The following is a 17,966-nucleotide window of genomic DNA, read 5'->3' as shown; positions in this document are numbered from 1 at the left end:
TTCTTTAACCTTATTGCTCAGTGGTCTATCAGATGGGATCCATCACAGGTTGAGGCCGGCCCATGATTCTGGCCCGGACCACCATCCTATTCCATAACCAAGAAATGAATGGAATATTCTGACTGATTCCAGATTTCCAGTATAAAGTAGTATATTCAATCCCAGCTTAAATTTTCAACATAAATTAAAAAATATTTATAACAAATACTTAGAAAAAATCAAACTTTGTATTGTTATTATATTTATTTATGACGTCAAAGCCATCCCATTGGCTGGGAGTCGTTGACAACCTTATAGATACACCAATCCCAAAATCTGACGTCATAAATATAATTTATATATATATATATATCTATAAAACTTTCCGTAGCAAAAATCATTTTTATGAGACGAATAATTGATACATCACATTAAAAAAATATTATTGTTCATTGCAAGTATAGATCTGATCAACCCGTTTTACGAAGATTTATTCAGAGCGCACTGAAAGATAGGGGTTGCGGGTTCCCACGTCACAAAAAAAAAAATTAATAAGTAATATTTACAAAACAAAGAATCATAATTAAACTACTATTAATTTGAGATACCTCGTCATGTACAACCCATATTTAAATTCAAAAAAAAAATGAAAAGAAAACCTTAAAGGTTTTGATTGTGCTTTAGTTGTGAGTATTTGAGAATAATTAAAATGTAAGTGAGACATTCTTCCACTCACATGTACCTTTAATTATAATATATTAGTAGCTTATCACACTTAACTAACATGGATTAAGCTTCTTAAGCAAATAAGCATTGCTCCTTGGTTGTGCATAAGCACTAGCGATTAAAGTATAATATAGTAATCATCGACACACTTATAATAAAAATATATATATTTATTTATTGTTTGGTACGTCAGATATTGGAGGGGCAACTCATAAGTGAGATGCGGTGAACCGAAGCTGATATTATCAAATAGAGGCAGCGAATGCATGTCCCTATGAGGATTTTGAGAGCCATCCATACATATATATAGATACATACACAAATACATAAAAATATCGTTTAATTCATGGAGGTGAGTACTCGATTCATATCTGAAAATAATAATACTTTTGATATAAACGTAAAATAGTCTTATAAGAATTTTTGTATATTTATTTTACTCACTCGTTCGATTACATATATTGCCAAATATTTGATGGTTTAACGAAAATTATATCTAATAATACTAATATAACTTTAATATTTTAAAACGTATAATAACTTAATAAAAAGACGATAGAAACGAGGCTAGACAATAAAAAATGATTGGAATGGATATCATCGCCAATTGGGCACTATTTAAACGAGAAATGATTAAAAAGAAAATTATCAGCATATTACGTAAAACATTTCTTTTTTTGGACAGACAAGCAAGCTATTTTTGATCTGCATTTCATGATAATAAGAATATAGAACATAAAAAAAGTCAACATCTATGTAAGTATTTATCAAAGGGGTTAAGGGTAAGATTCTTCCACTTTTTTTGTACGATTCACTGCCACCCAAATAAAGCATAAACAAGAGTGAGAGATTCTTCATACTGTCTCTCCATCACACACGCCCACCCCAAAAAAAAAAAACAGAGAGGGAATTGAAAAGTCACAGCCCGGAAAAAACCTGAAATTTTTAAGGGAAAGTGAGGGAAAGAAGAGGACATGGACATGCATGAAGGGAAAATATATATATACTAACCAAAAATTTTCTTCAAAGATTAATTATTTGCTTGTCCAACATCCAAGTGAGATCCTTTTCACTTTCTGTTCTTAAAGTTTTATTTCATATATATATATATATATATATATATATATATGCACTTTCCCTTTATGTGGGATGGTGTTGAATCCTTTCTTTTCTTGATTTCAGGTGTACCGATAATTTCCATGTAGAATATGTGTATCATAGGAAGAGATTGTACCGTCTTTTCGGGTATGTTTGAGCTGATCCACAACTGGTTTGTTTTAGAAAATGTTCTTTTTGAATTCAGTGTCATGTTTGCCTTGTGTATGTGTATATGCGTGTGTGTGTTTGTGTTCGGGTTTCTTTGCATTTAAGGTGTATGATGGATGGATGATTCAGGTTTATGATATGTTCTGAAATGGAAGATTGAAAGCAGAAGCTTACTTGTTGTTATTGATGATGGAAGAATTTGGACTCGCCACAGTTGATATCAATCTTATGGATCAGTTCTTGTATGATGGATTCTGGTTAGAGACTCAGACTGCTGATGGATCCAACTTTTGGCAGCCTATTTCAACTCATCGTTTAACTTCTCCTTCATTTATTTTTCCTGCTTCAGACAACGTAGGCAGCTGGAATACGAATCCTCCGAGTCCGGAAAATATCTTGAAACAAACACAAACACAAACATCAGATTTGTTTCTTGATAATCCGCAAATGGACCGTCGTGATCTTTCTCATCATAGCAGTGAATCCACTGTTCCATCGGGTTCTTTGAATAAACTCGACATGGAAACGAGGTTGTGGGTTGGAACGGACCGGAACATAATCAATGCACGTGCTCCCGTTTCAGTGAGGAAGAGGTTGGATGAGGCTATTAAACGCCTCAAAGATTCTGTGAGAGATAAAAATGTGCTTATCCAAATCTGGTTTCCTGTGAAGATAAATGGCAGAAGAGTGCTTATAACTAACAACCAGCCATTTTCACTGGATTTAAACTGCAAAAATCTTAAGGAGTACAGGGATGTATCTGAAAATTACCAATTCCCAGCAGATGAGGGGTCGAAAGAGTTTGTTGGGCTGCCGGGCAGGGTTTTCTTGAAGAAGTTGCCCGAATGGACTCCTGATGTTCGGTTTTTCAAAAGCGAGGAGTATCCGCGCGTTGTTTACGCTCAGCAGTACAATGTTGGAGGATCACTTGCGCTTCCTGTTTTTGAACTGGGGAGTCGTCGTTGCTTGGGGGTAGTCGAAATTGTGACGACTAATCAGAGACTCAATTACCGCCCTGAACTTGAAAACATCTGCAGAGCTCTACAGGTGTTTTTTCGTCGCTCTAGTTAGTCTAAGTTTCCTTGATTGCCTTTCACACTCACTTCCATACAGCCTAATAGGAGATGATCAAAGGATGCATGTAAAATAAATTTGTTTTTTCATACAGGCTGTTGATTTGAAGAGTTTTGATGTTCCAAGTCCCCTCAGTATAGAGGTATGGAACAAGAACATTTCAAGTTTCGTCGTAGTGCTTGATATAACTGAACATAAATTTTAATGCACAAACACAATATTTGATCTCAGGGTTGTGATGAATCTTACCAATCTGCCGTGCAGAGATCAGAAATATTGTGAAATATGTGTGCAGTGTGCATGAACTGCCTTTGGCACAGACATGGGCGCCCTGTACTCAACATAATAAACAAGGGTGCCGACACTCGGATGAGAACTATGCACATTGTGTTTCAACTATTGACTCGGCCTGCTACGTTGCTGATCCCCAAGTTTCCGGCTTTCATGAGGCGTGCTCCGAACACCACTTGCTCAAAGGTGAAGGTATTCCAGGGAAAGCCTTCATGAGTAATAAACCGTGTTTTTCTGCGGACGTGACGTCTTTCAGCAAGACAGATTACCCTCTCTCACACCATGCTAGGGTGTTTAAGTTGTGCGCTGCTGTGGCGATACGACTCAGAAGCACCTACACGGGAAAGGCTGACTTTGTTCTGGAGTTCTTCTTTCCTCTAAAATGCAAAGACTCCGACGATCAGAAGATGCTGCTCGACTCTTTGTTGTCTGTTTTGCATCAAACTTGCCAGAGCCTGAGGGTTCTGTCCCACCAAGAGTTGGCTCAAGAAACATCAGATAAAGAGACGAGTAGCACCACAGCAGGCAGGTCAGGGGAGGACAAATGGCCAAATTTTATCGCTTCTCGCGCAGAAGAACCTTCTAAAAATGCTCCATCCTGGATCATGAATATAATGGATTCCCAGCAAAAAGGTAAAGGAGTCTCTGTTTCTTTTGATGATGATAGCAAGGAGGAAGGAGGGTTCAGGGTGACAACTCAGTGGGATAATCCTGAAAACTTTTCCCATTCTAGTGGGTATCTTTCCTTAGAGGGGAAAGCAAATGAAAAGAGAAAGACAAAGGCTGAGAAGACCATTAGTTTGCAAGTACTTAGGCAATATTTTGCTGGGAGCCTAAAAGATGCTGCCAAGAGCATTGGGGGTATGACAGATCACTGATATATATACTTGAAGCAGTAGCTTTAGTTTTTGAAAATTAACAATCCGTTTTTACGTTCTTTTCGATTTGCAGTTTGTCCTACTACTCTGAAGAGAATATGCAGGCAGCATGGGATCACCCGATGGCCTTCTAGGAAGATAAAGAAAGTAGACCACTCATTGAAGAAACTCCAACTTGTGATGGATTCAGTCCAGGGCGCCGAGGGTCCTATTAAGCTCGGTTCTTTCTATAACAACTTCCCCGAATTCGTCTCTCCCAATTCCTCTCCCAAGCTACCTGTGGACGCTTCAAACATGAACATCCAGACTGCTTCAAAGTCACCTACTTCCTCCAGCAGTCACAGCACAAGTTCAAGTTACTGCCTCTCCACTGGGGTGAAACAATCATCTCTCACTCTCATTGGAGACGCTTTATCCGCAGAAGAAATGATTGATCAAGGGGTGCTAAAGAGAGCAAGGAGTGATGCAGAATTGCTTCTCCTAGAGGCCCCGCCGATGCCACATAATAGCAGCAGGCAGGCAAAGGACAACGACATAGTCCCTTACAGGATAAAAGCCACTTTCGGAGAAGAAAAGATCCGGTTCAGCCTGCATCCACACTGGAGTTTCAATGATTTAAGAGGAGAGCTTTTCAGGCGTTTCAATGTAGAAAACAATGTGGGTAAAGTTGATATAAAATACCTGGATGATGACGCCGAATGGGTGCTTTTGACATGCGACGCTGATCTTGATGAGTGTGTTGACATACACAGATCATCCAAGACCAGAACCATAAAAATTACTGTCATTAATAAAGCTTATAACCAAAGTCTTGGAAGTTCATTTGGTAGCAATAAATAGTGGCTTCTACACAAATTGGGTTTGGCCTTTAGGGGATTGTTTCACAACCATAGAGTCTTAGTTTTATTAGACCATTGGTGGTGAGATACAAAACTAGTGTGTTAATTGATCTATAAGACTTGTGTGACTCAGACAATATGTAGGAAAAAGCCAAATAAAAAAACAAAAACAACATTGGCACTCAATGTTTCAGTGTCATTGTATCTTTACTCTGTATATTTGTGTTGAGTTTGAGCTTATATAAATAAATGAAATATGTGCAAGGAGCTAGTCCCTCCATGCTCTACAGATTGCATCTGATATCGTCGTTATCGACGTCATGTTTTTTTTTTCGTCGCGTCGTCATTCCATCTCTTGTTTTCTCAGGGATCATCTGTGAGTCCTTTGTGCTGAATGAGTTGTTAATCATTAGTTAAACTCAGGTTGTATCAGTAGAGGTGTATATTAGTTAGCTGACAATTTCAAGTTTACAGAAATAAAAAATTTATGATCAATTTGGTTTACGTAGTTTCCAAACTAGAGCCAAACCACATGCACACGAATGAAATGTTTTTATGAAAGTGTTTTTTTTAAAAAAATTATAAAATGTTTTAAAAGTTGTTTTAATAATAAATATGTGTTTGGATAACTATTCTATGATAACATTTTAACATCACAAAAGTAATGATGTTCATCTTTGTCTTTCATAGTTTCATTCTAAAAATATATCTAAAGTGTTCTTTAAAAATTAAACTTAGAGAACACTTTTTAAAAATATTTTACAAAAAATGTATCCAAACACATACTTTAATTTTTTTTTCATTAATTTATAAAACACTATTAAAATGATTTTGAAAAACGTGGAATAGTGATTGATAAACAATAACCTGTTTACTATGAGTTATTAATTTTGGGATTGAAATAAAGATTGATGGACGAATTACAGTTTTATCCTCCACCCATGTTTAATTTTTTATTCATATAATTTGGATTGTATTATTGTTGAATATTGTAAATTATTATTAATTCAAATGTGAGTTATTTTCATTTATCAAAATTATTGAATATAAAATATGTATTTTTTTAAAAATAAATAAAATTGATAAGCTGAGTTATAAAAAAAAGAAGAGAAATTGAGAAGAAAACAAAGAAATTAAATTAGGTATATTAGGATTTTTATGGATTTTTTTTTCACAAATATTGTTCAGGATTATAATTAAAGATGACTAATCTCATGAAACAAGAGTATAATGACAGGCCTTGAGATTTTTGAAAAATTGATTTTTTTGTAAGTAATCAATGGATGAGATTGGATTAATAAGTTCATCCTATGATACTTACCATGCCAAGTAAACACACCCTTACTATATTGCCAAAAACTATGAATTATACGTATTAATTGCATGTGCATTTGGGTGAAAAAATAGTGTAAAAATTAGGGTCAAATTTGGGATATTTATGAAAAATCAATGTGTTTTTTTTTTTTTTTTTTCATATAATTGATGCATTTATTTTTTGACTCTTTGAATACTACATGTTAATTGATATTCATCATATTCCTAAAATTTATTCTAAAGAAAACATGAGAAGAAATTATAGATGTAAAGTATTTCTACCATATATTTTTTAAAAATAACTTATTGCCAAACTTTCTAATCATTCTTATTGGGTGGAAAATGGTGTAAAAATTTGGGTCAAATTTGAAATATTAAATTTGTGAAAAATCAATGCGTTTCTTTTTCATTTAATTGGTGCATTTATTATTTGACCCACTAAATACAACATGTTATTGATGTCCATCATATTCCTAAAATGTATTTAAAAAAACATGAGAAGAAATTATAGATGTAAAATATTTATACCATCTATTTTTAAAAAATAACTTATGAATGCTGAACTTTCTAATATATATTTAATCTAAAAACAATGACACATTAAAAGTGAATATATGTTTGACAAAAAAATATTTTTCACTGAAATAATCTCGTGCTAGATGCAACAAAGGATGAGTCTTTTTTTTATTATTAAAAAAATGTATATTTAATTTAGTTATATGTAAAAGTGTGAATAGTAGGAAAAAAATTTCATTAGATAAATAATAATTTGTTGAAACATAATTGCATGGATATTTGATGAAAAATTAGTAAATATTAAGGGAAAATGGAACATAAAATTTATGGATAATTTGAAATTCAATCAAATTTAAGTATTATAAATTAAATTAATCAATATAATAATTCAAAGAATTATTAAATAAAATAAATATCAAAACATAATCCACGTTTATTGAAATAAATTTAAGATTCAAACATAAAACTCTCAACAACTATGCATCTAAAAAACAAATACATTATTTTAATTTTAATCATTATTAGTTTATTTTTATTATAAATGTGAGTAAATTTAAATTTATTTATTTTATTTTATATTTAGTACGGTGTTCACATTTAAATTTAATGTGTTGCGACCCTCTTCATGCGACCGTGGACAAAAGATTATTCTATGCTATACCTGGAGTACTTTTTTCCCATGATGTGGTCAAATATCAATCATTGGATCATCAACACATGTGTCAATTTCCATAAAAATATAGGGGTTCCACGTGATCTAATGATATTAAAATAGGGGGAAAAACACTCTCAGTGTAGCATAGACTAACCAATAGACAGGTGCTTGAATGGTCCACGGACATGCGGAGAGTCCAATGTTAATGTTTGGTTCATATCATTGAATTTCTAGTAATAAGTTATTAAAAAATGATAGATAAAGAAATATTGAGTTTTGGTATGGTGTCGTGAGTACGTATTTATGTGACTATATCAGTTGGTAAAATGTTCATCTATTGGATGTACAAGAGTTACTTTAGCGATGTTCACGTAAGTGTTCGTATCATCGTATGAGATACTCACAATTTCAAAACTCAAAAAATATATAGACAATAAAATAATATTAATTTTATATGATTTTCGTGGATGAACCTTATGTCCAATTTCCAAATCACCCTTCCGATATCCTACCATTACAAAGCTCTGGCCAACATTTATTAGAGTTGGGCTTGTTTGTTTGTTTGTTTGTTTTTTTTTTTTTTTTCGGGTAACGCAAAGGGCCTTACTTACTTATTTATTAATTTATTTTATAAATCAATGTTTAAAATATGGATTCTTAGCGGTTCATTCTCATGTGTTCTTTTTGGGCAAATAAAAAAAGTCGTAAAGAAATCAAATTTTACGTTGAAATTTTTTTTAGTAGTTCATTTTCTTGGGGATTCGTTTCTTTAAAAAAAAATCAATCCAAAATCCAAAATATGTTTAATATACAGTCATGTAGGTAGAAAGTATCTTTACATCGACAACAAATTAATCGTAGAAAGAAAATGACAGTTCCCATGATTTACCATTCTCTATACTTCATCACTCAAGTTACAATATAAAAACTATGAAGTATAATATTAAAACAAGAGGCAGCTCTTCATTGCAGCTGAAAATTAAGGATCCAAGACTTGGTTCTTTGAATTTGCCACTCAGCCAGCAGTGGCTATATACGCTGGGGAAGTGGATACGTTTGATCTACGTCTTGCTTCGGATGAAGCGGGGACCGGTAATGAAGAGGCTGCTGACCGCCACCACGTCGATGGATAGGCGGATGAGTAGATTTCACCTTAACTTGATCTCTATGCAATGTCTCGGGGGCGCCATCGATTCTTTCCAAGGTCTCCACAATTACTTGCATTGATGGTCTGTTCTTCTGTTCATTCTCTAGACATTCTAGTGAAAGCTGAGCTATTTGTAATGCAGATCTAGAGGGATATTTTCCTTCCAGCCGAGAGTCCATAACATTCTTCAACTTCCTCCTGTCAGTTAGATGTGGCTTGATCCATTCAACCAGCTTTTCTTTCCCGTTGGGACGATTTTCGTCGAGTGCTCGGTACCCTGTCAGCATCTCTGCTAAGACGACGCCGAAACCGTATACATCACTCTTGACATACAAGTGCCCTGCCACAGGAAAGTTGATCAAAGACAAGAAAAATTAAAATGCCACTAATATATGTAATGTAAGTATGTAACCACATTTTGGCACTCTTTACTCTGTCATATGCTTTATGGTGCAAGTGTAGTTATATTACCTGTGGCAACATATTCAGGGGCAGCATAGCCGTTGGTCCCCATCACCTGCGTCGTTATATGGGATTTACTTGCTGTTGGACCCATTTTCGCAAGGCCGAAATCCGATAACTTGGCGTGGTACGACTGAGATCGAGCACACAAACAATCAAACCAACATCACAAAGATCAGATGATCAATACATTACCAAACACTTCTTGCAAGAAAATTAACCACAAGAACATTGGTTTGTCCATGTATTGATGTATAGCATAGCAATGAAAGCCAATCATAACTACATCTATGTTGAAAACATTAATGGAAAGACACTAATGTTCCAAAACAAGAGAGCTATACCACATCAAGTAATATGTTGGACGCCTTGAAGTCTCTGTAGATAACTTTTCTATCCGAAGCGTGCAAGAATGCAAGACCACGGGCCGCTCCGATCAATATCTTAAGCCGAACGTCCCACGGAAGTGGCTGAACAGCAGAACCCCCTAAACGGACCCAAGAATCTAATATAAATCATCAAAATTTTCGATACACAAATCAGTGTTCCACCTCCAATTCAGCAATCGACACACTTACTTCCGAACAGATGATTCTCTAAGCTCCCTTTGGGCATGAATTCATAGACCAGCAAGAGCTCTACTCCCCTCCCAACAGTATCCCAGCAGCTTCACCAGGTTGGGATGAGAAAGTCTTCCAAGAAAATTTATCTCTGACTGAAAGAATAATTCATATTCATTTACATTCAAATGATCAGAAACAAATCCCATAAATTATTAGTTGTTAATCTAGGACTAGGATTGGAAGAGACCTGCCATTCATGAAATCCCTGGGAGCCATCGGAATTCAACTTCTTGACAGCAACAACAGTTTTTTCCCCATTTGCTCCCACGAGCCATCCCTTGTACACTTTGCCGAATCCACCTTCTCCCAGAAGCGTGTCGCTTTTGAAACTTCTGGTGGCGTTCTTTAGCTCTGAGAAAGAGAAGACTCTCAAGCTGGGGTGGGATAACATCTGCCCGGCGGCGAAAGCCGGGGAGGAGCCCGTGTCGTGATCGCCGCCGGAGAATACGCTGCTGCTGCTCCCAGAAACATTGGCGCTCTTGCTCCACGTAGAAGACACCGTTGTAGTCGCCACTGCATCACAATTCACATCGGATCATTTAATCCCAACACACAAAAAGACGTCATACAATAAATATACACGCGAAAACATATATGGGATTGATCGGAAATGGGTGTCGGATAACCTGAACTCCATTGGCTGCTGCCGGTGGTGGAGGGCTGGCCCTGGTTAGCGTAGCTGTTAACGGTGGCCGATCGACTGCCGCCACGGCTCAAGCAAATACCCATGTGCACGCCACGCTTTTACGATCGAATCCCGTTGATTCAACTATATTCATGCACTGAAGAGATGAAATTTCTTGGATTTTGAAATGAAATGGAGGGTCTTGATCTCAAGTTTGTCCAAGCTTTAGATCAATGTGAAGACTTTAAAATTTAATCGATGGACTGTGGACACGGAGACGTTAAAGTCAAAGTCAAAGGGTGTGAACATAGAAATCATCAAGGCAGACTTGTTCTAAATCTTGTGTAATTTTACATCATTTACATTATAATAAAAAGTCACGTTTATTGCAATACACCAGTGTTCGTTGTTATAATAAAAATTAATATTTGTTCACAATGGCACAAGCAAATTGATAAGGTTTGAGCTGACGCAGCATTGCGGATTCGATCATCGTGTGGATCATATTTCCTTCTGAAATATTGTGGGTATGCTTTGGAGGTTGGTCATGTTGCTCTGTCCTTCAGGCCTTTGCCGCTTATGCACATCCCTCGATTTAACTTCCGCATGAGCCAATAGGCTTCTGACTCAAGTGGAATGGGGTCCTCTTCGGAGTCAATCATTTTTATAATAAAAATTAATATTTTTTCGTAAGTAATTTAAATAGAAAATTTGTTTCATAAAACTCATACGTAACATCGTGTAAATTAATAATATTCTAATTAATTTATAAATAAATTGTTATTTTAAAGAATGATTTTATATTGAACGAACACAAATTTTGATTAAGAAAATAATTGTGATTGATGTTTTATATCATATTTATTGAATTAAAATATAAATAAATTCATTACGCACATATATTTTTAAAAAAACAAGTAAAAGGATATTAATTTTTTTAATAAATAAAAAATACTTATTGTATTGACTAATCGAATAAAGTTATTCACATGATGTGAATACAATTTACTTACGTGTTTAGTCAATGAGAAAATTTTTAATTTAAACATTTCAAGAAAAAAACATAAAAACTTACTAATATCTCCTAGTTATGTTCGTATAAGTAGATGTTTTTTTTCTGAGAAAAGATATATCTAATATAATATTTCAAATACTCAATCCATAAATATTGGAAAAAAATACTTTTCAAAAAATAATGACTGTTTTTTTAAAAGTTACTAGCACTCTCTCACAATTCCAATTACCCCGAACTCTAACCCGAACCCGAACCCGAACTCGAACTCGAACTCGAAGTCGATAGTTTAAAAAAAACAAATAAACAAATGGTCGATCACATATATGCTATATATCAATACGGATATCTAATGCGCCAGACACTATTTTAAGGTCTACCAATATCAAACCAAATTGAATAGGAAAAAACAATATTGATTAAAAGTAATTTATTTTATTTTTAATATTAAAGGAAACAGGCATTGAAGATTACAGGGTAAATTGTGGGCTGTTCTAAACTACAAATAAAATAATAATAATAATAATAATAATAATAATAATAATAAAAAAAATAATAAATATATAAATAAATAAATAAATAAACATTGAACTTAAGACCGCTAATCTAATCTCATTGATTTCCCAGCTGCCAACTTTGCAATTATGTTGCGTATTGAAAACGAGTAGCTGCTAATTAAACTGCACCTCTTAATTAATTTAAATTTAAATTATTTAACACCATTCATTGATGCATTGAATTTTCTAAGTCAAAGCAAGGGCTTGAACGCAAACACACACACTTTGATTTTTAGATTAGATAGTTTCTCCCCTAGTTTATATTATACATGTTATTTTTAGCATGCGATGCATGTATAAAAAAATCAAAAAAATTAGTTAAAATAAAAAATTATATTCAATATATTTTTCATATGAGACCATCTCATAAACAGCTTACTCTATATATGATTGACTGCAATATATGAATTAATTTATTATGATTACAAATGGTTTTCTTTATGAAGTGAACAATAAAAGGCTAGCTATAACGACTTGTGTTTTTCATTTTACATCCAAAAGTCTCTGTATATATATAATATATGTTGGGTTGCACACAATCAAAGTATCAGATTTAATTTATTACGCTGCATCACTTAATTTCAAATTGCAAAGTCAATTACTAAAACAAATAATTGATTCAATTCTTAATGTTAAAATATCCTTCACTTATCAACTAATAACTGGTTTGAAAGTGAAATATAATAATTTATTTGGAGAATCGATAGAATTAAAAATTTATTTTCAATAAATCATAATATCCCTCGGTTTTGAATCAAGTTTCTTCGGTCAACTGAAAATATTCTTCACGGCAAAACAATAATTATATTATATTACAAGGACATTGAGTCATTGACAACTATACATGCATTTAGGTGTGTTTTGGAGAGCTTTTGCTTATAAAAAAAAATGATTTTTGTAAAAATTATTTTGAAGTTGGCAAGAAATTAAAGTAGAAAATATTTGAAAATAGAAGTTTAAAACTAATATAAGCTAAGGTTTGAATGTTTGGAGAATAGTTGCTTTCAAGATTAAGTTTTTAGTTAAATGACAATCATACACTTACGTGACAATCATACACTTAAGCACCATTTGATTTGAATGATGATATAAATAATACATAGATAAGTAATATAATGTAATAAAAAATAAATAAAAAATGATAGTTAAAATAATATTGAATTTGATTGATATATTATAGTTTATTTGATTGATTAAATTTTATATAAAAATATTAAATGACTATTTTGTACTTTTAACAATAAATAAAATAAAAATTATAAAAAAATTATATTTTTTATAAGAGCTAATATAATAATTTAAATTCAATGATTTGATTGATATATTATAAATAGTTAATGACTTGATTGATTTAAAATAAATAATTAATATATAAATAAATAATATGATTAAAAAAACATGAGATGAGTTATATATATATATTGGTGTTATAATGTACATAACAGTGCCTTAAACTATATAAAATTGATCTATTTTAATTATTTAAATTTTTTACTCACACCATAAAAAAATTTATTTATCTTTATATAATTATTATTATATAATGAATTTTGTATCAAAAATATTTTTTTTTATAACATGAATGCTAGAAAAAATATATAAAATTCATAAAAATAATATATAATAAATGACAAAAAACTTGTATAAATGCACAAGATATATAAAAAAAATGTATGAAAATGTAATATATTTTTCAAAAAAATCAAGTGCTTGTAATAAGATATGATTGAAAATTTATAAATTATATCAGAAACTATTAAAACTTATATATAAAAATAAATAAAAAATCCAGGGTAATTTACGTAATATCATACTTGTAATTTTATTTCTTAAAAAAAATAAAAACAAAAACAAAAAAAATATTCAATTTGTGCTTTTTGCTTTTGATAAAAGTTATAAAACAATTGACATTCACATACCATTAAAAATACTTCCATGCAATTATATTGTTGTAAAAAAAATACTTCCATGCAAGATGAGACGATTTCAGAAGAACTTGCATTTTCATTTATGATTATTTATGATGATGATAGAATGTCACGGTTTAATTAGGTCCAATTAAACAGTAATTAATTAATTTTCAACGACCCAAAAATGTTACAACATTGATCTCAGAAGGTGAGACGAATTTCTCGGGAGAAATTTCATTTAACTTTCATTTTCATTTATGATAGCATGATCATATGGTGTCATCTGTCTAATTAAACAGTATTTATTTTATATCATACCCCCCAAAATGTTCCAACAGCGACCTCAGAAGCACTTTCATTTCCATTCATGATTATGCATTGGTTTAATGAGTCCAATTAAACAGTAATTAATTAATATCACATACCCCAATACGTCCTAACCAGTGATGTTCTTTCTCCTACGTACATATATATCAGTATAGTGGCCAACTATATGAAAAAAAAGGCAACCAAGTCTCAGCAAATAGTTCTAAATATTATTCCATAATAACCACGTAACTACGCACGCGAGCGCACACACATTTCGGCAGCGGATCATAGATATATATATTTTTTTTTATGGTACTCAAAACTACATGCACACTCCATGTCCATTATTACAAATCAACTCATCTATTGTAATCGCTCGTCTTATTACCGATACAATTCATCTGACTAAAGAAGTAGCTGTGCAGGTGGGACAGGCACAGCCCGCACCGCACACTGCAGAAGGCTCTTCCCAGTCCCGGCCTCCGACTCGTGGAGCTGCCTTTTGGGACCTGGAGCATGTGCATGGGATTGCAGCTGCAGTTGTTCTCCCGGCACGAGCACTGCTTGTTGTTCCATATTGCTAGGATCTCCGCCCGAGCACCTGCACGCGCGCATGCATCCACCCATTTATTCATGATATCATTCGAGAACAATAACAGTGGGAAAAGGCATGTTCGTTACTTACCGCAAGTGATGCCGCGACAGGGCTCGCGACGGACACCCGCATCTGTCGTCGCACGCTGCGGTTTCTTCCTCTGACGTCCGCCATCTTAATCTTCTCAATGTTTATTATTTATTACTTATTAATTATTGCTTATTGCCATTTTCTTGTAAGCCACGTATACTATATATATGGCGATGGTGGTTGGTCTCAAGCGTGGACGTTTGGCTATCTTCGTGGCCATACAATATTACCACTTGTCGTGCATTGTATGTCTCGTTGTCCTCATTTTACTCACTATTCACCACAGTCCAAACTAGTTTATCTAGCGTATACAAAACTATCATGACCATTCTAATTTTATTAAAATAATTTTTTTAAAGCTTCAAGCACGAGTCAATTTCGTAATAGATTTCATATCGACATGTTTCACTCGAGCTCCAACTTTATTGTGTGTTCGTTCATCCACACAATATAAATTCCTCCAATCAACTTTTAACAAATCGTCATTGCATAATATAACCCAATTTGTTAGCAACTCAAATACGTTTGTACGTCAAAATTTCCAGCTACAAAGCAAATCATCCCTTGAAATGCTTTTTTTGGGCTGAACTTGTCATCCTCGAGATTGGAGATCAGCAGATCCAATATCAAACTAGTACATATGGAATAAAACTAAACACTCTCCGTAACAAAGCCCCCTAGCCAAATACCTTCAAATAACACACCCTCAACATCAATTCAAAGTGAGCTTCACACAAAAAGGTAATGGTGATGAGGGATTAGCCTTACTGCTTACACTTTTCGACACTAAACTAAATCTCTTGAGATGCAAATAAATCGATGAATGACCGAATACAAGTGAACTCTAGCTGCAAAATTGCATATGAAGGGCAATGCAAGCCCAACCTTCATCATATTTCGTGTATATATAAAAGGCAGTGTCATTACATGATATTATCAATGAAGAACTGGAAATACATATGTTTTGCTAACAAAAGTTGAAATGTTGTCTCGCGCGCGGTTGTATTCAAATACTATCCTCCAACACAATACCGCAAATCCGGAACTTTTATGTATCTCTACTTGGTACATATCAGAGCAGGCCCTGTTTATGTTGGGTAAATCATTAAAAGCATTTGCTATAGTCTCACAAGTGGCATCCTTGCAAAAGTGAATCATCCCACATCAAGAAAGTCACCGTTGATCTCCTCTTTCCAATCAGAAACATCTTTCAAATCAGGGCTAATTTTATTGCTAAATAACAGTAACAGAAAATAAAATAGAATAGCAAGAAGACTCAGTGTGGTACCAAAATTGTAGACTCGTAGCCAGTCTGATAGATATGGTGGTGTATTTCAAGCCTGATAAGGAAATGATGTGATTATTATCGGCTAGCCAACAAGGTTAGATCTTAATCTCAATGAACAAATAAGAAAATAAACCAGAAAATCTAACATTGTTTCCCATTTGATTATGATCAAAATCTGAAGATATGCATATCATCAACACCCAAATGCTTGAAAAAATTAAAAACCGTGGATGTCCATTCACATATATGTTTGTCCACAAACAAGTTACGCATTTCTTCCTTTCTCATTGATAGACACGTTTAGGCGAGAGAATCAACATGCCTTGCTTATCACAACAATTAAGTTTCTGCCACATCTTTCAGGATTGGTAATGGTAGCATATAAAGACAATGTTTTCTCTAACTTCAACATTCAGTTTTTACTAAAGAATTTTGTTCCCAGGAAGATGAATCACATGAAAAATGAATAAGCTATAACTATTGCGACAGAGGTAAACTCTGCATTATGTTTCAGTTTCAGCAAAAAGCAATAACATGTAGTTATATTTATTGTTTGAACTACTGGCTATCAATTTATTTCACACCTTGATAGCGAATATCTCCAGTAGGGTGTACCAAGTCACCAAGACCCCAAGAAAAACACCCGAGATAATTAGGCGCCCCAATCAGCACTAGATTGTCTCCAGCTCATGTCTTCTTTGAATGGCTAGATAATGGAACAGAGCGGGCAAAAACGAACCCAAGTGCCACAGCAGGTGCTGCTTGCCACCAAAGACAAAAAAAATCTGCAAAATTTGGAACAAATAGAATGCAACCAAACTTACAACCAGTACAAAGCCTCCATATCATCCCCACAAGCAGTAATTCCCCGACCAGAACCTCCTCTCTAACACTTCCATAAAATGGGTGCGCATCATCAACGGGAATGTAAAGAACAAATTTATGCAGAGGCCTAGCTGAACACAAAGTGCTCAACAATCCTTTTCCAATGTTGGCCGTGATTTTGTCCTTAGTGTTCTCACCAAATGGAAGTAACCCATCGTTCCAAATGCCCCATACATTACAGCAATGAAGAGCATGGCCAGTCCCAAAATCTTGCCAAACTTGGACCTGTCCTTCATCTCCGACTCCAAAGGCAATGCCATTCCAATCCCCTCAAACGAATACACCGCCACTCCCAATCCATAAAAGAAGGTGGAAAGAGTTCCAAACGCCTCAACCGCTGGCATCTGCTTCATGAATATCTGGAAATCCTCAGCAATCACAACCCCCATAGCCCCCAAGTCCACAATATCCGCGAAGATGCTGAGCGGCGCCAAAAGGGTCAGAGATGCAATCGAATTCAACCCCAACTGAAATGGAAAACAAGTCCAAAATAAATGCTCTTGGCGCTCACTCCCCAGATCTTAGGCGCAACCAATGAGGAGGAGGAATTGAAAAGATTGCCGAGAGTGTTGGAAATGAAAATGAGATAGCCAACACAAAAGCCAGCTTGGGACAGAACGATCATGGAATCAACGGCAAATCTGCCAATAGAACCAGAAACAGCGAAACCCAGATCGCCAAAAGAAGCAATCGGATAGGGGGAATCCCCAAGCTTGTGACGGGTCCTGATTAGGAGCATCATCCCATGGTAGGTGAGAGCGGCGACCACAAGAATCATGAGGAGACTAGTGAGCCAACCGGTGCGCATGAAGGTGTAAGGGAGGCCAAGAACTCCGGCCCCGACGATGGCTATAAAGACATTTGCGAAGGTTTTGAGCTGAGAAGACAAAGCCTGGGGCTTGTGGGCGAAAGAAAACAAGAGAGG

The 17,966-nt window shown here is 34.4% G+C and overlaps 3 pseudogenes; 1 reads left to right on the top strand and 2 right to left on the bottom strand.

The window, feature by feature from the left end:
* Positions 1-1,580: 1,580 nt before the first annotated feature.
* Positions 1,581-5,248, top strand: LOC140891863 (protein NLP2-like; annotated as a pseudogene).
* A 3,078-nt stretch (positions 5,249-8,326) lies between these two features.
* Positions 8,327-10,624, bottom strand: LOC140886838 (probable serine/threonine-protein kinase PIX13; annotated as a pseudogene).
* A 6,110-nt stretch (positions 10,625-16,734) lies between these two features.
* On the bottom strand, positions 16,735-17,960 carry LOC140892416 (amino acid transporter AVT3B-like; annotated as a pseudogene).
* Between the last annotated feature and the right edge of the window lie 6 nt (positions 17,961-17,966).

The sequence above is a fragment of the Henckelia pumila genome, chromosome 3 (genome assembly GCF_033568475.1).
Source record: "Henckelia pumila isolate YLH828 chromosome 3, ASM3356847v2, whole genome shotgun sequence".
Lineage (NCBI taxonomy): Eukaryota > Viridiplantae > Streptophyta > Magnoliopsida > Lamiales > Gesneriaceae > Henckelia > Henckelia pumila.
The sequence above is the reverse complement of the archived record's forward strand: the minus strand, read 5'-3'. Positions and strand labels throughout refer to the sequence as shown.